The sequence below is a fragment of the Leguminivora glycinivorella genome, chromosome 5, assembly GCF_023078275.1.
Source record: "Leguminivora glycinivorella isolate SPB_JAAS2020 chromosome 5, LegGlyc_1.1, whole genome shotgun sequence".
Taxonomy (NCBI): Eukaryota; Metazoa; Arthropoda; class Insecta; order Lepidoptera; family Tortricidae; genus Leguminivora; species Leguminivora glycinivorella.
The window spans coordinates 21,052,122-21,074,422 of record NC_062975.1 but is presented as its reverse complement, the minus strand read 5'-3'; the positions used below and the strand labels follow the sequence as shown (position 1 = coordinate 21,074,422).

Here is a 22,301-nt window from a genome sequence, read left to right as displayed (position 1 = left end):
TATTTAATAGAGTGTCCACTGGTCATATCGCGCGTGTTCAGTGGATAAAAATGGAATTCAAGTTATTAGTGAGAAACATAGAAAAAAATGTTTCCCTATCACTCTCGTATGCAATAATTAAACATACGCCCCATGTCGCACAATGTACTATATTGTTCCCTTCTAATCAAGTCAGGAAGACTTGAAGACCCTTCCCTCCTTAACAATTATATGCCAGAACATTTCCTCGCTTAAAGACAATTGCGATGCGAGTTATTCGTCGACGAATCACCGATCACTGACTGAACAGACAACGCATCATGAAAATACTCAAATAGTCTCAAAACCCGGGCGAGAAAACCGTAAAAACAGAAACTTAATCCGTGTTTTGATAACTAGTATTTTTTCCGTAAAAATTTGAAATTAAATATTTCTTATAAAATACTTTTATGCAAATTATAGTTAGATAGTTATTCTTATTTACATCAGGGAACTCGTGGTCCTCAATTATTGTAAATTAGTCACTTCTTTGTGTACAATTGCGTCAGTAGGTGTAAATAAATAAACAATATATCATTTGATTATACTCTTGACGTTAATAAAACAGTTTTTTTTTTTGAGATAAACGGCCCAAGTAGTGGAGTGGTCTGTGGCGGTATTCAGGGTCATCTATGTTGCACACGACGTGCATATCTTGGCTGAGCTAGCCGATATCCCAGCAATTACCTGCTGCAGTATTTGTATGGAGAACAGACCGGTGCGTTGTCTAGTAGTGGAGTGGTCTGTGACGGTATTCAGGGATGACTATGTTGCATACGACGTGCATGTCTCGGCTGGGCTGGCCGCTATCCCAGCAATTACCTGCTGCAGTATTTGTATGGAGAACAGACCGGTGCGTTGTCTAGTAGTGGAGTGCTCTGTGACGGTATTCAGGGATGACTATGTTGCATACGACGAGCATGTCTCGGCTGGGCTGGCCGCTATCCCAGCAATTACCTGCTGCATTATTTGTATGAAAACAGACCGGTGCGTTGTCTAGTAGTGGAGTCAAGTGGTCTGTGGCGGTATTCAGGGATGACTATGTTGCATAAGACGTGCATGTCTCGGCTGGGCTGGCCGCTATCCCAGCAATTACCTGCTGCAGTGCTGCATTTGATGCACTGCAGTGCTGCATTTGATGCACTGCATTGCAGTCATTATTGACTGGAAGAGACATAACTAGCTACTACAAATCAAATTATTTTATTGAATATTTTTTGATTTGTTCTTTTTTCAAGAAGTCACACTATTTACTATATATTATAAATTATAAATTTAAATAGATATCATACACGAAAGAAAAAGGGGCAAGGACCACTGGCGGCCGAGCCGGCAATCAAACCCGGGTCTTCAACTTCAGCCGCGTAAGCTGAAATCGAACCCGGGTCCGATTTTCGGCTCGGCCACAAGCGGCTTTGTCGTTTTTTATTTCGTGTATTATATCTGTTTCAGTTTTTAAAAGTACTACAATAAATTTTAACTTCTGATTAGCAGAAACGTCTGCAATCGATGCCACTAGGCTTAGAATAAATTTAAAAGTGGATAATGTCTGCCTTGGGTGAGACTTGAACTCACGGCAATATGACTTGGAACTCCGGTGGCCGTTTAAGAAGTTTAACACTCTTACGGTAGATGTCGCTACGGGACTTGACCTTAGTAGTGGAAAATTTCGCTGGCTTGGTTGAAGTCTTGGTGACTCAGTTGGCGGAGCGCTGGAGTATCGATCCAGAGGCCGTGAGTTCAAGTCTCACCCAAGGCAGACATTTTCCACTTTTAAATTTATTCTAAGCCTACTACAATCAGGTTTTGTGTATTTGTAGCCTCATGTATGACAGTTTTAGTAATTCTAGTTATATTATATCCGTGTATATTATTCCGGATGGCGAGGATATACTAATTAGAAACTCGACTAATGGCTTTCGAGTCTGAAACTCTGAGCTTTAAAGCTTTGAGGCATAATTGGAAACGAAAGCACGTCAGAAATGTATAAAATGACTGACGACTACCTTAACTATGCATGTGATATTTGAAGTTTCATATTATAAAGAGATTCTTATAGGAGATTTTTGACGACCGGTCTGGCGCAGTCGGTAGTGACCCTGCCTGCTACGCTGCGATCCCGGGTTCGATTCCCGGTAAGGGCATTTTTTTGTGTGATAAGCACAGATATTTGTTCCTGTCATGGATGTTTTGTATGTATATAAGTATTTATATATTATATATATCATATATCGTTGTCTGAGTACCCGCAACACAAGCCTTCTTGAGCTTACCGTGGGCCTCAGTCAATCTGTGTAAGAATGTCCTATAATATTTATTTATTTACTTATTTATATTTATTTATCACTTCACAGATTGACTCAACCCCACCGTATGCTCAAGAAGTCATAATTGATGTGGGTACTCAGACAACGATAGGTATAAATATTATAATACAGGTTGAAATAAATAGGGCCGTTCAAACTTTGCATAGTGACTTTTAAGGCCATAATGAACAACTTTTATCATGGCACCAAAGCTAAAATCGCGATAAAAAAAATTGATTAGATTAGCACGCGGGCGAAACCGCGGGAAAAAACTAGTTATATAATATTAACTTACATTTATAAACTCGTGGGTAAGGATACTTATATTTTACGTCAGATAATTAAATGAAAATCGCCGGGAAACAATATTTGCTGGTAATGACAGCATTGTTGTACCCCCTTTATAGAAGCATAATTAGCTGTTCAGTTGCAATATTACTGCGTCAGTGATCACAGGCCCCGTAGCCGAATGGCATTTCTCCGACGCCAAACGAAAGCGATACGCCGCTGGCTCTGTCGCGCCAATACGCAAGCGCGATAGAGATAGATATCTACTAGCGCTTCGTTTCGTGAGCGTTTCGTGAGCGATTGTGCCATTCGGCTAGCCACCCAGGTCTCTGACTTACGGTTATTGTTAATTAAAATCACTGTTACAAACGTAGCTAGCAGGGTAATGGATAAGTGAGGTAATGTTTAACCCCTCAAGCGCCTTGTTCCAGATCTGTCCCAGGCAATTTAAACTGTAATTAACAGATTAAAAGTTATTAATTCTGTAGCAAATTTTTGACAACGGCGTTTCAGAGGTTAAATTCATAGAACTACCATAGCCAGTTCCAGTAATTGACAAACAATCTAGTGTTTATAAAACAGTGCACGAATTTGAGCAGCAGCGGTTGGAAAACCTGGATGCTAAGCGCCATGTCCGAAAGATGCGACCTAAGCCCTCCTACAAGTATACCCGCAACCCGTCTGGACAGAGTACTTAGCCGAATGGCACAAATGCTCACGAAACGCTCGTAGATATCTATCTATCTCTATCGCTCTTGCGTATTGGCGCAACAGAGCCAGACTACCTTTCGCGGCGTTTCGTTTTCGTTTCGCTTCGTAGAAATGCCATTCGGCTACGGCACCAGCTCCACTGTGCGACGTGTGACCGCATCTATAACCCAGTTGGGGTTTGCGAGCCACATCAGAGCATTCCATCATCCGAACAATAATTGTTAATGGAGTCGCCTTTGTCGGATATGACAAGGAAGAAGGTGATGATGATGATGACAGTGATTATGATTAAATTGCGCGGTACTTCTCGTGGTAACCCGATATAGAAGGCGAAGTGTTGGAAGGTCCGGCAAGTGTAAGTGATCCTTAAGACGCTACAGGAGCGAAAATGCTAAAATGTAAAGGCTCCTCTTTCAATTTGGGAATTTTAGTTAAATATACAAGTGATTTTATTGATAGTAACTAGATTTATCGAAAAAAATTGCCCATTCAGAACAACTCAGTTAAAAGATATTGCCGAGGTTCCGCTCTCGACTGTTTCCTCCTTCAATCAATCGTAACGAAATTTGAGAATCTGAATAACAATGAAATTATCTGTTTCACTGTTTAGTTTTTTTGGCTAATTGTTACCAATTTTGAATACCACACCTTTTTGCGCCATAATCAATAAGGCCGTTTTTGGAAATTTTTGATGGCCTCTCTAGCGTCTTTAAAAATAAGAATATCAAAAGAATCAATCTACATTTTAATTATACTCAGAATGGTTCTAAATGATGGCAATTATGTGATTCTATTCATCTAAATCTGTCCAAACAAATTGTATTGCCACAGAAATTGACATTATTATTCACCATTTAACCCCAACATACGCTTGTACAAATTCTGGATAACCCCCTATTGGGCTTTATTGAAATTTCGTGTATCGTTGCCTCGTAACTGCAATGCGAAGGGAGACGTAAGAAAGGAACATACAGGGGCTTAAAAAGCCATTCCTTTCTGCAATCATTTCGTGATTTCTGCCCGTATCTCTGTATTTTAAAGACAAAGCTCATGTTAGGAATCGATGGTCGATCTTGTTTTACGAAAATTGGTGTGAAAAATGAAAATGAAAATGAAATATTTATTTTTCAAGTAGGCATATTACAATGCGCATATGAACGTCAAATAAAGCTACGTCGGCTCTAACCCTACGCCTCAGCCTCGAGAAGATTTTAGTCCCCCCTCAGTTGGGAGGGGGGTATCCACTATGGGACCGGCAAGAAACTCGGCGGGCCACTTCTTTTCAAAACATTACATCTTATAATTAACATGCATTAAATAACAAGATACAATAATTTAACATGCAAAAGTATTCATCAAAGAATATGAACAGACTAGGTACTCTATGGAAATTAATTTCAATAAATTATATTATTGCTTAATAATACGTCGTTCTTCTTCAGAGAAAAACATATCAAATTGTCACAGAAGAAAAAGATAATATGAATCTCAATGTCATTAAATATGTAATTTACACAACATAAAATATAAAATATTTGGTGTGCTTTCTTATCTGAACTGTGTCCTCTATACATAATACAATTATTTTAATTGCTATTCGTTTTTTTCGTGTGTTTAACGCACTCACTGCCAGTGCCAGGCGGGAGTTCTCATGCTTCGTGTAAATGACATTCTAAAACGTGACATTTTATGTTTCATTTGTCTACCACGACCCTTTAAAAAAACGAATATCGAGTAGTTCGGTGTTACATCTCCGTTGACACTTTGCTGGGACATCAGTCTTCTGCCAGTGCAACCTGGCCGAAACGTTGACAAGGTAAAATAATGTTATTTTATCGCGTTCGACCCGTGTGTGACTCTAAACATGTGTTATGTTTCGGTAAGCGTATTTTGTATTGATTTTGAATAGCGCACCAAACGGGACGTTTTGGAAACACAGCGTATCTTGTCGACTACGAAACTGCACGTTTTCGAATGAAATGTACAATGGCCTAGTTTTGTATTATAGTAGATCTTCTCTATAGGTTTTAAAAGTATACGCTACGCTCGTAGCGCGTAGTATGCACTGGTTACCTTAACTATCTAACCAACGTCACAATCGTTTAGGTAGCTATCTCTCTTGCTCTTCCATGTTGACGCGATAAAGAGCTGGCTAGAAATGGCCGCATTAAATTCTAAGATTCCTGCGATATCACTTCAATCAAACCTTTCCTTTTGGCACCGACCTATCTGATCTACAGAATTTGTTTGATTAGGTATATTATGTTAGAAATGCAGATATATTTTATTTTCAAATGCCATAAGTGAGCTTGGCCCAATTTTATTAACTCCATCTAAATTATATTTCACACAAAAACATTGATATTGACGACTAAATAAGAGAACGAAGAATGTATACAATCCTAGCAACAATAATAAATCCATATAATTTACGTTCAGACTACTCCAAAACTTCTATCACCCTAATCTTGATAGAGCCTCCGGGCCTTACTTTTTAGGGGGATAAAGATATTGCATATAACCAGCGAGATGTGCCCAGTCAAAGGTTAGTCTAGTGGAAAACCGGGCAGGGGAGTTACACTTTATGGCGGTGATGAGTTTTGAAATAGGTATGCAGGGTGATTCAGGGAAAAAGCGCTGGTGGCCTAGCAAAACAGGGGCTCAATTCGGCATGGCGAATTTGACGTTTCACGTTGACTCTCAAATGATAGTGGATTGGATCACGGGTTGTCGAATACGTGCAACTGTCATCTGGATTGGTACTAGGTTGGGACTAGAGCTCAGGCAATGTACCGGATAAAATTTTTGTAACAGGTATTTTTGATGGAGTATTTTTTAAGTTTTGAGTATTTTAAAAGAACGGACTTCTATCTTTGAAATAAATAACATATGACATTTTTATCACCTCGTATCTCCATTTTCACTGTTACTTGAAGTAAAATGTTTTTTTGCTAATAGACGGTCGTCGTCGTGCCAGCTACACCAAAAAATATTAAAAAAAATATTGCTTAAAAATATGTTAGTTGATTAATCTCTTTGACTCAAAACTTCGGGATACGTCCGAGCCTTTCTAAAAAAAAGATAAAATATTCACAAATAACACCTATTTGTAGAAATCCTAAGCACGGCAAACGATTAAATTCCCTTTTTTGGGTCAAACTTGTAATACTGGCAATACTTTTGGTACATACTTTTGGTCTGCTTTTTGCTAACGTGTCACGACTCTAGTATTGATTCTACTTTGATTTTACTCTTGTGTCAAAGTGACAGAATGAGATTGCAATTCGAATCATCATATCATTACAAAGATATGAATTGCGTAATTTTACACGAATTTAATCTCTCATGGCCTGACAATACGAACCAAGGCATGCGTTCTCCTGAATGGCACAGTATATAGACTTTTTTGTCGATGGGTATGGCCGCCATGTTTGGTTTATGACAATTAGACGGGGATTTTGTCGTACCAAAGAGTAAATTGCAAGTTTTTTTCGGCACAACTTGGTTCCTCTACTCGTCGCAAGATGGCGTTGGCATTATTAAAATAAACAAGAATGACGTGCATTTGCGTCGGTGTAGACCCATCATGAAAACGTAGATATGATAATTTTATATTTAAAAAAAAGCTAACGTGACATAAATTTGACAAATGTCTAAAAGAAATATAGTATCTTCTGTGTAATATCTTCTTCCGTGCACGTGTGATTTATTGTTTAGTCAATTTAAATATCACTCTAAGTAAGAACTGTTAGACAAAACACTTTATCTCGTAGCATAATTGTATATTTCAATATATCACAGCCATACATTTTTATATTCTTTCAGGTGATTCAGCTTACCCACAGAGGCAAACACTACTGATGGATGCACTGACTTTTTGAATGCACCTGTAGGATCTCCAGAAGCTCGTTATACCGCTTTACAAGTTCGAGCCCGCAACTGTATAGAGCGGTGTTTTGGGCGACTAAAAATCAGTTGGCAGTGTTTGTCGTCAATGGAGAAACTGCACTACAAGCCAGCAGAGGCAGCTAAGATCGTTAACACGTGTTGTGTGCTTGACAATCTCTAACAAAGCGAATTGTGAACTGCCTCCGCTGAACCGACACGAAGAACAGGAGCAGCAGCAGGAGCAGAGATTAGCGGCGGAGTTTGACGCCCATCAGCAGAATGCTGATATTTATTTGGCAATGGCTCCTGACAGGTGTTGGCTAAACAAAGAGCTGCAGCTGGGTCGCGCTGCTCGTCAAGCGCTTGTCCGGCAGTTAGCAAATTATGTAAGTAGTTATGGTAGGTCTATTTCAGTTTATAGTTAAGGTGAGCCAAAAAAGCTATATTTTAAGTTCACATCTTCACCATTAGTATAATTATCATTCATTTCATTACAGAACCCATTTTTTCCTAACTTTTGTGTCGTCATGGGAGTGTCGTAAATTAGGTTTCGGGGCTGCTGATTTCAAAATTAATGTTCAATTTGGAATCTGACATTTGACACAAATTCGTCATGGGTATTGCTATATTATATTAGTATAATCAATAACCATTTAATACTGGACTGACATAGCTCATACAAAAAAGCGTACCCCTGAAAAAAGCTCAATTTTTGGTTCAAAACTAGATGGCATTGTTTTGCAACCCGGGAGTTGAAAAAAACATAATTTCACCTATATTTTTACTTGTTTTTAGGGTTCCGTAGTTAACTAGTAACCCTTATAGTTTCGCCATGTCTTTCTGTCCGTCCGTTCGTCCGTCCGTCCGCGGATTATCTCAGTAACCGTTAGCACTAGAAAGCTGAAATTTGGTACCAATATGTATATCAATCACGCCAGCAAAGTGCAAAAATAAAAAATGAAAAAAATATTTTATTAGTTTGCCCCCCCTACATGTAAAGTGGCGGTTGATATTTTTTTTCATTCCAACCCTAACGTGTGATATATTGTTGGGTTGGGCAGGTATTTAAAAATAAATAAGGGTTTACTAAGATCATTTTTAGGGTTCCGTAGTCAACTAGGAACCCTTATAGTTTCGCCATGTCTGTCTGTCCGTCCATCCATCCGTCCGTCCGTCCGTCCGTCCGGGGATAATCTCAGCAACCGTTAGCACTAGAAAGCTGAAATTTGGTACGAATATGTATATCAATCACGCAAACAAAGTGCTAAAATTAAAAATGAGAAAAAATGTTTTATTAGAGTACCCCCCCTACATGTAAAGTGGGGGTTGATATTTTTTTTTATTCCAACCCCAACGTGTGATATATTGTTAGATAGGTATTTAAAAATGAATAAGGGTTTACTAAGATCGTTTTTTGATAATATTAACAGTTTCGGAAATAATCGCTCCTAAAGGAAAAAAAGTGCGTCCCCCCCTCTAACTTTTGAACCATATGTTTAAAAAATATAAAAAAAATCACAAAAGTAGAACTTTATAAAGACTTTCTAGGAAAATTGTTTTGAACTTGATAGGTTTAGTAGTTTTTGAGAAAAATATGGAAAACTACGGAACCCTACACTGAGCGTGGCCCGACACGCTCTTGGCCGGTTTTTTGATAATGTTAATATTTTCGGAAATAATCGCTCCTAAAGGAAAAAAATGTGCGTCCCCCTCTAACTTTTGAACCATAAGTTTAAAAAATATGAAAAAAATCACAAAAGTAGAACTTTATAAGGACTTTCTAGGAAAATTATTTTGAACTTGATAGGTTCAGTAGTTTTTGAGAAAAATATGGAAAACTACGGAACCCTACACTGAGCGTGGCCCGACACGCTCTTGGCCGGTTTTTCCATTTAAATCCTTCCGACATCCGATATCGGATCGGATAAAAACGGACTAAGACAATAGATACTTTGTTAGTGTTATGTATGTATCCCATCAAAAACAAAACTTGTAAAAACACCAAGTCTTCGCAACTCAGTTTGTTCGCGCCCTTTTCATTCATTATCATTCATATCGTCCATCCCGTTCGCTCTTCCTTATAGATCAAGAGCCCAGGCCCGCCAGACCTTCCTCAAATTCTCAAGGATGAAACTTTGGGACAATGTAGAGTTCACATCGGCGTTTAATGTGTGCATATTTTCTAGTTCGGCCCATCGGCCAATTTTTTGCCATCAAGTGATGAAGGTGAAAAAAAAAAGTGCTTACTTTCCTTAAATTCTCAAGGCTGATTTTTATATATGTGTTAGAGCACGTTGTTAGAAATTGGTTATCATCAATGCCAGACCGTTTCCGCCGGCCATAACTTTTACCAGACGCGACAAAGTTGGCAAAAAACGACTCTAACTTACCTCATTTTCTCAAGCCTGATTTTGATATATGATACGCAGGGACCTATACCTAGACCGTTTGTAAGCAGCCAGACCAATCGGATGGACCCAACCATACGCCAGACCGACTTAAAGTTTCGATATGAGCATTAGTAGAATTGAAATATTCCGGGTCTCTACATTAAGCTACGTGTATATTGTATACTTGACGTAATAAGCGACTTTCAAAAATTTTACTTCTAAGGAAATAAAAAAATGAAAGTTTATATGTGGTGCAAGATTAATTTTAAGCTATGAATTTTATTTAGACTGCGTAAGTACATGTGTATTTTATTATAAATATAACTTTTACCAGACGCGACAAAGTTGGCAAAAAACGACTCTAACTTACCTCATTTTCTCAAGCCTGATTTTGGTATATGATACGCAGGGACCTGTAACCAGACCGTTTTTAAGCAGCCAGACCAATCGGATGGACCCAACCATCCGCCAGACCGACTTAAAGTTACGATATGAGCATTAGTAGAATTGAAATATTCTGGGTCTATAAAAGCTAAAAACTTGAATGTACTTACGCAGTGTAAATAAAATTCATAGCTTAAAATTAATCTTGCACCACATATAAACTTTCATTTTTTTATTTCCTTAGAAGTAAAATTTTTGAAAGTCGCTTATTACGTCAAGTATACAATATACACGTAGCTTAATGTAGAAAATTCAAGTTTTTAGCTTTTATAGACCCGGAATATTTCAATTCTACTAATGCTCATATCGAAACTTTAAGTCGGTCTGGCGGATGGTTGGGTCCATCCGATTGGTCTGGCTGCTTACAAACGGTCTGGTTACAGGTCCCTGCGTATCATATACTAAAATCAGGCTTGAGAAAATGAGGTAAGTTAGAGTCGTTTTTTGCCAACTTTGTCGCGTCTGGTAAAAGTTATATTTATAATAAAATACACATGTACTTACGCAGTCTAAATAAAATTCATAGCTTAAAATTAATCTTGCACCACATATAAACTTTCATTTTTTTATTTCCTTAGAAGTAAAATTTTTGAAAGTCGCTTATTACGTCAAGTATACAATATACACGTAGCTTAATGTAGAAAATTCAAGTTTTTAGCTTTTATAGACCCGGAATATTTCAATTCTACTAATGCTCATATCGAAACTTTAAGTCGGTCTGGTGGATGGTTGGGTCCATCCGATTGGTCTGGCTACTTACAAACGGTCTAGTTACAGGTCCCTGCGTATCATATATCAAAATCAGGCTTGAGAAAATGAGGTAAGTTAGAGTCGTTTTTTGCCAACTTTGTCGCGTCTGGTAAAAGTTATGGCCGGGGGAAACGGTCTGGCATTGATGATAACCAATTTCTAACAACGTGCTCTAACACATATATAAAAATCAGCCTTGAGAATTTAAGGAAAGTAAGCACTTTTTTTTTTCACCTTCATCACTTGATAGCAAAAAATTGGCCGATGGGCCGAACTAGAAAATATGCACACATTAACCGCCGATATGAACTCTACATTGTCCCAAAGTTTCATCCTTGAGAATTTGAGGAAGGTCTGGCGGGCCTGGGCTCTGGGTCTATTATGATAGGTTCAACCTCATTTTTATTTGTCATGTCACCCGCCTTTTTGCCGACCTTCTTAAAAAATATAAGAAAATACGTCAATCTGCTAAACTAAAAGACATTCGATGTCAATGTGAAAAAATATCCGCAACGACGAATAAAGTTATAATTATTAATTAAATAAATAACGATTCGCGAGTGTACACAAGAAAGAGTGAACCAAGTAAATATTCGAAAGGGTGGCCGCCCGCTGAACTGTCGAGAAAACAACAGCAGTAAGTTCGGCACGCATCAATTAGGTACCATAATTTTATTTTTCCGTTTTATTTTATTTTATATTACAATAGTTCGTCAGGAACTACGTACTCGCTGGTCCTTCAACACAGTTCTTCTGGCGTAAGAAGAGTTAAGATCCCTGTAATACCAAGTCGGTTAATTTATTCAGTCCCTAATACTTAAAGGACCTTCTGCCATAAATTATTACGTAGTTTACTAATAGCTATACTTTCGTATTTTGCATTTCTCATGATGCGTCGAATAGCATTCAAATGTATAAGATGAAAACTCGACTCGACGCCGCTCGATTCCGCATATGTGGAAGCCAGGCTTTATGGAAAAAGTAGGTTTTTGTGACAACTACCAATAAGATTTTGCCAGGGAGACTAGAGATAAGGAGGAAAGTCTGTCGAAGTAGAACAGTCGCAAAAATGACCGGCTGAGCCTTTATAATTGCAGTTACAAATATCTCCGCTTGGAGCGCATGTCTCGCTCAATGATCAGCGATGTGAGATGACATTAGACGTTCTTTTCTCTAGGCTAATTTCGTCAGACTGAGCAAGTCAAGACGTAGTCCCGTGGTAGTGCGCTGGCTTCGTACGCAGATGTTCTCGGGTTCAATTCTGACAGCGATCTTCCTGCTTTTTGTTTTTTTTTATACATTTATTTTCTTTTTGTGTATTTTATTTGTGTTTATTTATTGTTTTATTCATACAAATGTTAACTTAAGCCCTTTTACATTGTTTGCCCCATCTTAGGATTCTTCAGTAATGTTGTAAGTCTTGCAAATGAAATTTAAAAAAGTTGTAACAAAACAAAAAAATATTTTTGGACATTAAAAAAATAAAATAATTAAAGAAAAATATTAGTAGAAAAAAATAATAAAGGTCTCACCAGGATTTGAACCCGGGACCCCTTGCTCCGTAGGCGGGGTCACTCACTACCGAGAAGGCAAAGAGATTGTCAAACCCTTATGCACCTGCGATTGCAGCGCCACCTATCTTTTCTTTTATATGTACACTTCTGATACTTAAAGAGGTTGCTCCTTTATTTCTATTCTTCATGGATTTTGCACATTCAAAAATCTTTAAATAATACTCAACTCGTTTCGGTCGCACTCGTACAAATATAGGATTGGTGCGAGCGAGACGGAGATTGATTGTCAACATGATATCTATCATAATCATAAACACTATTCGAAATGGCCTCATTTAAAATATAAATTTGAAATATATTGAAAGTAATATTACTAATCATTGACGTCACGCTCAAAATGAAAGCGATAGAAAATTTGACAGTATGGTACTCTTTTGGATGACTGTCATAATTCAAAATAAGAACGATGCCGATGGCTTGCGTTGTAAACAGGGACTGAAACATGACACGGGCCCCTAGCGTCATCTATATACTTTTTACTGTATCATTTGTAATGCCGTTGAACTACCGCGTGCGTATTTTTAGGGTTCCGTAGTCAACTAGGAACCCTTATAGTTTCGCCATGTCTGTCTGTCCGTCCGTCCGTCCGTCCGTCCGTCCGTCCGTCCGCGGATAATCTCAGTAACCGTTAGCACTAGAAAGCTGAAATTTGGTACCAATATGTATATCAATCACGCCAACAAAGTGCAAAAATAAAAAATGGAAAAAAATGTTTTATTAGGGTACCCCCCCTACATGTAAAGTGGGGGCTGATATTTTTTTTCATTGCAACCCCAACGTGTGATATATTGTTGGATAGGTATTAAAAAATGAATAAGGGTTTACTAAGATCGCTTTTTGATAATATTAATATTTTCGTGAATAATCGCTCCTAAAGGAAAAAAATGTGCGTCCCCCCCCCTCTAACTTTTGAACCATATGTTTAAAAAATATGAAAAAAATGACAAAAGTAGAACTTTATAAATACTTTCTAGGAAAATTATTTTGAACTTGATAGGTTCAGTAGTTTTTGAGAAAAATACAGAAAACTACGGAACCCTACACTGAGCGTGGTCCGACACGCTCTTGGCCGGTTTTTTTTAACACGTTCACTGCGAAACAGGTCATTCTGACCCTGTTCTGGACTTCCCCCTGGTGCGGCGACAGAAATGCGCAACTTTACCCTGGTGCGAAGCCCATATCATTGTTATATTTTATTATTTTTATATAGTCAAGTATACGTTTATATTTATCATTTTACACTCTATTTGACAGCATATAAATTAATAAACAGGTCACATATGTCCTGTTCGTACCAGTCTTAGACTTTTGTTATTCGGTGCGGAACAGGGCCTTTAATGACCTGTTACGCACGACCTTGTATAGCACTGGAGCAAAGTGCAAAATGCATTAGTGTTGTTACCATATTATCAATCCACACGTTATTTTGTGGTGAAAAAATGTGTTTCGATTGTTTTAAATGAAATTCGTTAAATACAATATAACGCTTTTATACGCAAAACGCTTACAATTTTGCTAAATATTATTACGTAAAAATATATTGTAAAAAGTTCAAATTGCTTGATGCAAAATATTTACTAAAATTTCTAAAAATCGTTTTTTAAATAATGTTAAGAGCAAAGTTAAAAGTTTTGGTTGTATATAAAAATCTGGTTACATTAAAGGTAAAGAAAGTAAGAATTGGATCGATATATTAGTTCGTTTATTTTCCTCATCACTACTAAATCATCGACATTTTTACCTGTGCCCGTTCTGGCTGTGCGGCACAAGTCAATTTTGACCTGTTAATTAATTCGTCTATAAAATCTAAACGAACAGTCATCAACTTCGGCGAAGACAGTATTGTGTAGATTAGTTATTAGACTAAATATTGTTTCAATAAAATTTAATAAATGTGTATCTGGTAAAGGTATTTTAGGTAAAATATGAAACCCTCCTTACAAGCTGTAATTGACTTGTACCGCACAGAGAGAAAGCTCAATACAGGACTCTCATGGGTTGTAACGCACTGAGAGCGAGTTCACAAAATCCGGCTCCGCAGTGAACGTGTTAAATAACGACATTTTTATTCAAATGACACTCTTAGTGACATCTAGCGACATAGATTGACGGCTGCCAGCTGGGGTACGGTATTTAGTATGGACTCTGCTGGTCCTGTATTAAATGGTTCTTGGTATAATGTAAAATACCCCATAATGGACGGTGATACCATTATGGACAAATCCTTAAAAATAATAATTTGAAATTAGTTCCTAAAAATTGACGGCATTGTACCATAAACAAGAGTAATAGAGCTGCTTAATTTTGACGTTTCATTTAATTCGGTTATTTCTGAAGGATTTGGCGGCTAGATAAAAGTCATCAGTTTACTGAAAAAAAATATTAGTAAAAATTCTCATTAAATAAGGTTGCTAAGAGAGTAGAGTTCATGTATAAATTAATAAAAAAAATAATACTCGGTGTAAACTTGAATGAGTTTTACTTACTGTATTAACCATGAGATAAGGTATAAAACATACTAGTTTGTTACTCCAAAGATATAAAGAAATTGTGTTATTTTGCGAGTGTCCATAACTGGACCCGGAAAACTGCGTACCTCCGTTCCGTGGACAAGGAACAATTTACAAAAACCAAAATTTACAAGAAACAATCCTATGTTAAAATAACCCAAACTAATTTTATTTGGGGTATATAAAATTGTCTCATTGAGTATTAGTTTGCTTTAAATGTAAATTTTTAAACTTATTTCACCGTTCATAATGGGGGATCCATTACTGGAGAACTGCCGTCCATGATTGGAGAAAAATCACCTTGCTTTAATTTGTTAATTATGAAGAAACCAATAGGAGTATCTATTCTGCAATGCGCTGGAAATGTAAAAGAAAGATAAGACATTCAAGTTTTAACACGTTTAGCGGTAGAATTTTTACATGTTTCAGTGAAATATCGAAAATAGGCAAAATTTCATCTTAAACTGTCCATGATTGGGCCCGTTACCTTATAGTCGTTGGATAAGTTCGGTTCGGTACAAAACTTTTTTCTCTAAACTTAAATAGGTTTGTAAAAAAGTTTTCGAATAAAAGTGACGTTTTTCTAAAACAAATTTAAAAAAACCGGTCAAGTGCGAGTCGGAATCGCCCACCGAGGGTTCCGTACAAACTTTCAAACTCCCCAGTTAAAATAATCTCACGTTTTCACATACCTCTAACGACTTGACTAGAAGACAAAAGTATAGGTACTAATGAGCATTATTGTGTATAGCGCCATCTCTCGGTGAATTCGCTAACTAATTTGCGCGACCATATTAGTATGTTGGTTTTTCAGGGATTATTCTTTATAATGTTAACCGATTTAAACAATTTTTACTTTATTGGAAAGAATTTGATTTACGTAACATCTCGTATTAATTTGAAGTACTATATACATCCGCAAAGGTGGGTAAATTAAAAGTAAAAATCTGAAAAGTTTTTTGTGAATTAAAAAAAAGGTTTTCAAGATACAAACACGATTATATTTTTCCTGTAATATTTAGCATAAAACAAATGTTTCCTAAAATTTTCATAATTTTTCGTTGGTAAACTTCGGAGATAAGGAACGGGGAACGGGGAAAAGGGGGAACGGTATTTTTTTTTACATTTTCCTTCAAAATTCTTTTTTTTTCCACAACAAAATTTTTTTAAAAAATAGTTTATTTACGTTCAATTTGAGCTCTTTCTAACGATACCCCACTTGACCTAGTAACTTGAAATTTACAGTTTGCCCCCCTTTCATTTTGGCCATGTTCTACAATTAAAATTAATAAATTAAAAAAAATTATATGTTCTATTTGTAGAGGTTCACAATGTTCACAACTATTCCAAATTTTAAGTTGATAGCATTAGTAGTTCTCGAGATATTTAGGAATGCGACAGACGGACAGACAGACGGACAGAGTCGCACCATAAGGGTTCCTGTTGTACCTTTTTGGTACGGAACCCTAAAAATGATATTGCGCTACCTCTTTCTTAGTTTGCCCCTTCTATTCGGGCCCCGTAACGCCTAGGGTTCTGTTGCCTATGTATTGACTTATTGAGGTGGCGTTCTTTTGTGACATGTCGAAACCTGCGCTGTTCTGATGTTGGAATCCATGAAGAGTTGAGGGATTTTTTAGCAACTCAAGCATTTTCTCTTGTAAATTAACACTAATTAACTTGTAAATTTATTTTTTATGTTACAGTGATTCTTCATCGGACCAAGGCCGATTTGTCCAGGACCAATTTTCGGATCTCCTGGGCTTCCTGGAACAAGGACTAGTGATTGTTTCGAGGAGCTGTCATGGTGTTGGCTCTTGATATTTTATCGTGAAACGCAGGTATCCTTTCAATTGCTAGTTTTTCAATTCCACATTCGACGTTCAAATACAACTTTGCCCCCTTGTATAACGAATAACTATTACTGCCAAGTGCCAAGCCCTTTGCACACGCCAATGGTTGGAAACTTCTGATTTATTCGTGATCATTATTATTGCAGATTTAATGATGAAGGCGCGTCGGAACCCAAACGTCAAGAATCGCCGACGTTCACGGAAGCAGCTACAATGAGCGGAGAATCTGAGAGCCAGGTAATAAGTTTAACAAAATTGAAAATATCTGTGTATCTACAATGCCAACAATAGAGGAAAAACGACTTAACCCTTTAATGCACAGCGATGTATATATGCATCATCTATTTTTGACTGTAATGACAGCATGTCAAAATACAAATTTGAATTAATCTTTGTCAAGGTCATGCATTTAAGGGTTAAATTTATAAAAATAAAAGCTTGAATTCATAAAAAAAATACTGAACTGATTAGTTGAAAAGAGTTATGTCCCTTTTTTAACAGACTTTTTTTATCGAAAATAAAGGAGGTTATATAATTATTAGGGTTCATGTTTTTCTTTAACTTTACCGCCGCTCCAAATCTCAAGGAAGGGGGTTCTCAATTCGTCTGTATTTTTTTTGGTTTTAGGGTTCCGTAGGTACCAAAAAGGTACAAAAGGAACCTTTATGGTCCCACTCTGTCCGTATGTCTGTCTGTCTGTCATATTTCTAAATATCTCGAGAACTAGGTAATTTTGCTATCGATTTGAAATTTGGAACAGGTATGAACATTTTTAACTTCTAATGGCAAACTGTAAATCATGTCAAGCTACTACGTCAAGTGGGGTATCGTATGAAAAAGCTCAAATTGTACATATCAAAACTATTTTTAACCGCCGCCTCAAATCTGTCAAGGAAGGAAGGTTCTAGGGATGGTCAGAGGGCGCTGCGAGTCCTTGTATAGATTACTCATATGAAAGATAATTTCGACCTCAGCATCTGTGACCTGGGTGGCCGAGCGGAAATAGGCATCTGCCACGATTGCAGGGTACGTTGGTTCGATTCCAGCCTCAGGCACTGGAGGCCTTGGTCACTTTTTCTTTCATATGTGTAATTTATTTCGGTTTTAAAAACTAATCAGATTTAAAATTCAATTTAACCACCCTTGCGGATTTTATCGAACAGATCGAACTACAAATGAATACGAGATTATACGTAAAAAAATCTCTTCTAAATAAAGATTAAACTATGCAAATGAGTTAACATTAAGAAATAATTATCCCTGAAAAACTAACATACTAAACAGGTCGCGCAAATTAGTTAGCGAATTCACCGATACCTATAGGTAATTATAGTCAAATCTTTAAAGTTATAGGTACATATATGAGATACATGAGATTATTTTAACTTTTGTAAGTTTGTACGGATACTACTCAGTGGGCCAGTCCGACTCGCACTTGACCGGTTTCTTTATGTTGTCGATTTCTCCGTTGTTACAGGACCGATTTCATTTTTTTTTTGATTGAATGTATATATGTATACAGATTTGAGATTAGTCCTATTTTTATCAAAACCCAGTTCTGATGATGGGATCCTGGAGAAATCAAGGCAACTCCTCGAATCTTGAAGGCATACATGTGGTGATTTTTGTGTTTTTATAAGAACAGCATGCATATACGTACGGAACAGTGACATTTGGTGCAGTGGAACTGCTGATGATGGTCAGAACGGAACTCCTCAAGTCTGAAAGGCACACTCATAGTGACTTTGGTATTTTTATAAGAACAGCATGCATTTATGTTCACAACAGTGGAACTCAGTGCAATGGAACTGATGATGATGGAAATGGATCAGAATGGAACTCCTCAAATCTGCACGGCACACTTACAATGAATTTGGTATTTATATGAGAATAGCTTTAATTTAAGTACATTCATAACAGTGACATTTGGTGCAGTGGAACTGCTGATGATGGTCATAAAGGAACTCCTCAAATCTGGACGACACACGTATAGTGACTTAATTTAGTATTATTATAAGAACAGTATGCATTTACGTTCAGAACAGTGGTCGCGTTAGAGCTCGCGGGTTCGAACCCCGGATCGCACTAATGAGGTTTTTGGAATTTATGTGCGAAATGTCATTTGATATTTGCCAGTAGCTTTTCGCTGAAGGACAGCATCGTGAGGAAACCGGGTAATCCTAATAAAGCCCTAATTACCCATCGGGTTGGAAGGTCAGATGGAAGTCGCTTTCGTTAAACTAGTGCCTACGCCAAATCTTGGGATTGATTGTCAAAGCAGACCCCAGGCTCCCAAAGACCATAACTTTAATTTATTCAGGTATACATATATTGGTTTTTGTGTTATTATAAGAACAGCATGCGTTTACGTACGGTCGACTACAAAGAGATGTATACACTTTTTCAGCTTCTTGCATCGTAATAAGGTGAGAAATGGATACATCTCTTTGTAGTCGACCGTACCGAACAGTGACATTTAGTGCAGTGGAACTGCTGATGATGATCAGAACGGAACTACTCAAATTTGAACGAGACACTTATTATGACTTTGGTTTTAGGATTCCGTACCTCAAAAAGGAAAAACGGAACCCTCATAGGATCACTCGTGCGCCTGTCTGTCCGTCTGTCACAGCCTATTTTCTCCAAAATTACTTGAGTTTGGGATTGGTGCAGTGGAACTGCTTATGATGATCAGAACGAAACTTCTCAAAGACGACACAAAAGGATCTTTGTTTGCTAAGCATATTGAGTTTTTAACTCAAATTTTGTCAAACTCGATTTCTTATAGGTAGTCGGATATTGGATTCATGACGAATTGAGGGAACTCCCTAAACCTTAACGGTAGGTATACGTTATTGATGTATTCATTTGTATTTCCATCAAATAACCAGACATTGAAAGCAGTTTTAAAAAATACACATTTCTACACAACATGGAACTTGACTCTACTTAAAATAAATTATTTAATACCATGCACGAAATAAAGCATCAGATAAATATAAGGAAAACATGGATAGAAGTTATTTTTAAATACAAATTCTATTTAATTCGTCAGGTAGAAATATATAAAGTAAATAAGTTGAACGTGACGTCACTCAATTCGATTTCATATTAGCAAAACGTTAAAATTCGTTTTGACAGTTCTTAAAGGGAAGCTGATTTGACTAGGAGGCAAGTAGCCTATTCAACATTCGTAAGTACCTTTCACCAGAACTCCAAAAGCGGCGGTTTTTTAGGGTTCCGTACCAAAAAGGTACAAAAGGAACCTTTATGGTGCCGTTCCGTCCGTCTTGTGTGTCCGTCCGTCTGTCACATAACTTAATATCTCGAGAACTACTTATATTACGGCTTTTTAACCGGAGCTACAGTCCGGTCTGGGAGAAAGCGAAAGCGCAACTTGGCATGTATTAAGTGCAAAATAGCAATAGAGTGCGATGAAAAAACATTTTCCCCCTCACTAGCTCGGAAACACGTGTTTTGTCCTTTAATACCAGCGGGTAAAAACGCATTTTATCCACTAGTGGGTAAAGTAATTTGACCTTGAATAAAGTCAAATTAACTGCTTTAAAATTGATAAATGTAGGTGAATCTAGTAATAAAGATGATTTACCACCTGTGGAACTACTGGAAGCAGTGATAAACGCATTTTTTGCGTTGTAGTTTCCTCGCTATAGTGAGGGGAAAAGTTTTCTGTTACACTCGGGTGCAAATGTATTTTACTTCTCGTGTTTTAAAACACGCAAGTTTAGAGTTCTATTCTCGAACCACTCACTTCGCTCGTGGTTCAACTATAGAATCCTTTCACTTGCTCATTTTTCAATTCCACACTCGGCGTTAAAATACAACTTTGCCCCCTAGCATAACAAATAACTGTTAATTAATGTTCATTGACTAAATCACCATTATCACAGGAATGCGGAGCACCTAGCTACTACTAAAATGGAGAACCCGGACCTATTAGCGACATGGAACTGACCAGGACCGTCGTGGACTCCTCATGTGCCACCCCCGGATACCTTTTCTGATTGTGGTGTTTACAGTACAGTAGTGTACATATTCATGAAAAAAAAATTGTAGGTACTTTTTTTACATTTTTAAAAAACCGGCCAAGAGCGTGTCGGGCCACGCTCAGTGTAGGGTTCCGTAGTTTTTCGTATTTTTCTCAAAAACTACTGAAGCTATCAAGTTCAAAACAATTTTCCTAGAAAGTCTTTATAAAGTTCTACTTTTGTGATTTTTTTCATATTTTTTAAACATATGGTTCAAAAGTTAGAGGGGGGGGACGCACTTTTTTTCCTTTAGGAGCGATTATTTCCGAAAATATTAATATTATCAAAAAACAATCTTAGTAAACCCTTATTCATTTTTAAATACCTATCCAACAATATATCACACGTTGGGGTTGGAATGAAAAAAAATATCAGCCCCCACTTTACATGTAGGGGGGGTACCCTAATAAAACATTTTTTTCCATTTTTTATATTTGCACTTTGTTGGCGTGATTGATATACATATTGGTACCAAATTTCAGCTTTCTAGTGCTTACGGTTACTGAGATTATCCGCGGACGGACGGACGGACGGACGGACAGACAGACATGGCGAAACTATAAGGGTTCCTAGTTGACTACGGAACCCTAAAAACGCACTCTGCATGGTTTTGGAGTTTCGACTTCGTGCTAGATAAAAACCCCCAGGCAAGAGCAAACAATTTTTTTTCCTAGCCTATATTTGTGACCCACTGCAAAGGCCTCTCTTTTCTTCCGCCACCCATCACGTTTTGCCGCCTGCTTCGGCTAGCCGCTGCAAAATACGTCGAGGTCATCTCGCCTCGTTTTTTTTGGTCTACCTCTGCCCCGACTAGTCGGGTGGTGTCCAGTTAGCAAACTATACACCCTGTTTCTATTTTAAATTATATGTGTTGTATTCTTTTCTTGTACAATAAAGTGTTTACTTACTTACTTTTTTGAATTCCGTTAACTTTAAGGGAAGGTTCTTTAGATTAAATACGATTAATTTCTCAAAAAAGCTAGCGTCTTGACTGTTACGTTTACCGAGTTTGAAAAAATAATAGTTATTTGTTTTACAAGGGGGCAAAGTAGTTGTTTAACTGGACGTGCCAATATTGATACCTGAGCAAGGGAAAGATTTCAATATTGAACCGCGAGCGTAGCGAGTGGTTCAAAAAGTGGAATCTTGAGCGTTGCGAGGGTATCGAGGCACGAAGGTAAAAGGAACTTTGCCACCGACTATATATATAGAGCAGCGAAGTGGTCCAATGATAGCAACCTTCCCCTATAACTCTTTCATTAGATTTTTATAATATTAGGTAAAAGACATGGAGACAGCCAATTTTTGGCTTCACTTTTTAACGTGCTAATTCTATATCTGGTGATTCTGTGTTTTAAACACATCTTTAGAATAAAAGCTTTACCTTATGTCAAAAAAGTATTTTATTTGAATAAAGGTATTTTGAAGATACCTATTTTGCATTTTGTATTTCAAATACCTTTTTCTAAAACTATTTTGTATTTTTATTTGAAATAGGTAAAAAACCAAAGTATTTGCAT

At 37.3% G+C, this 22,301-nt stretch overlaps 1 protein-coding gene and 1 long non-coding RNA gene across 2 annotated transcripts in view; both read left to right on the top strand.

Annotated features, from left to right (window-relative positions):
• The window catches only part of LOC125226582, a 509,615-nt gene that overhangs the window by 275,642 nt on the left and 211,672 nt on the right, over window positions 1-22,301 (top strand). The gene's annotated exons all lie outside the window — the stretch shown is intronic.
• LOC125226586 lies at window positions 7,483-20,721 on the top strand. Its single transcript, XR_007177088.1, has 4 exons — window positions 7,483-7,597; window positions 16,586-16,720; window positions 16,879-16,969; window positions 20,644-20,721. It is a non-coding gene; the product is annotated as an uncharacterized LOC125226586 (long non-coding RNA).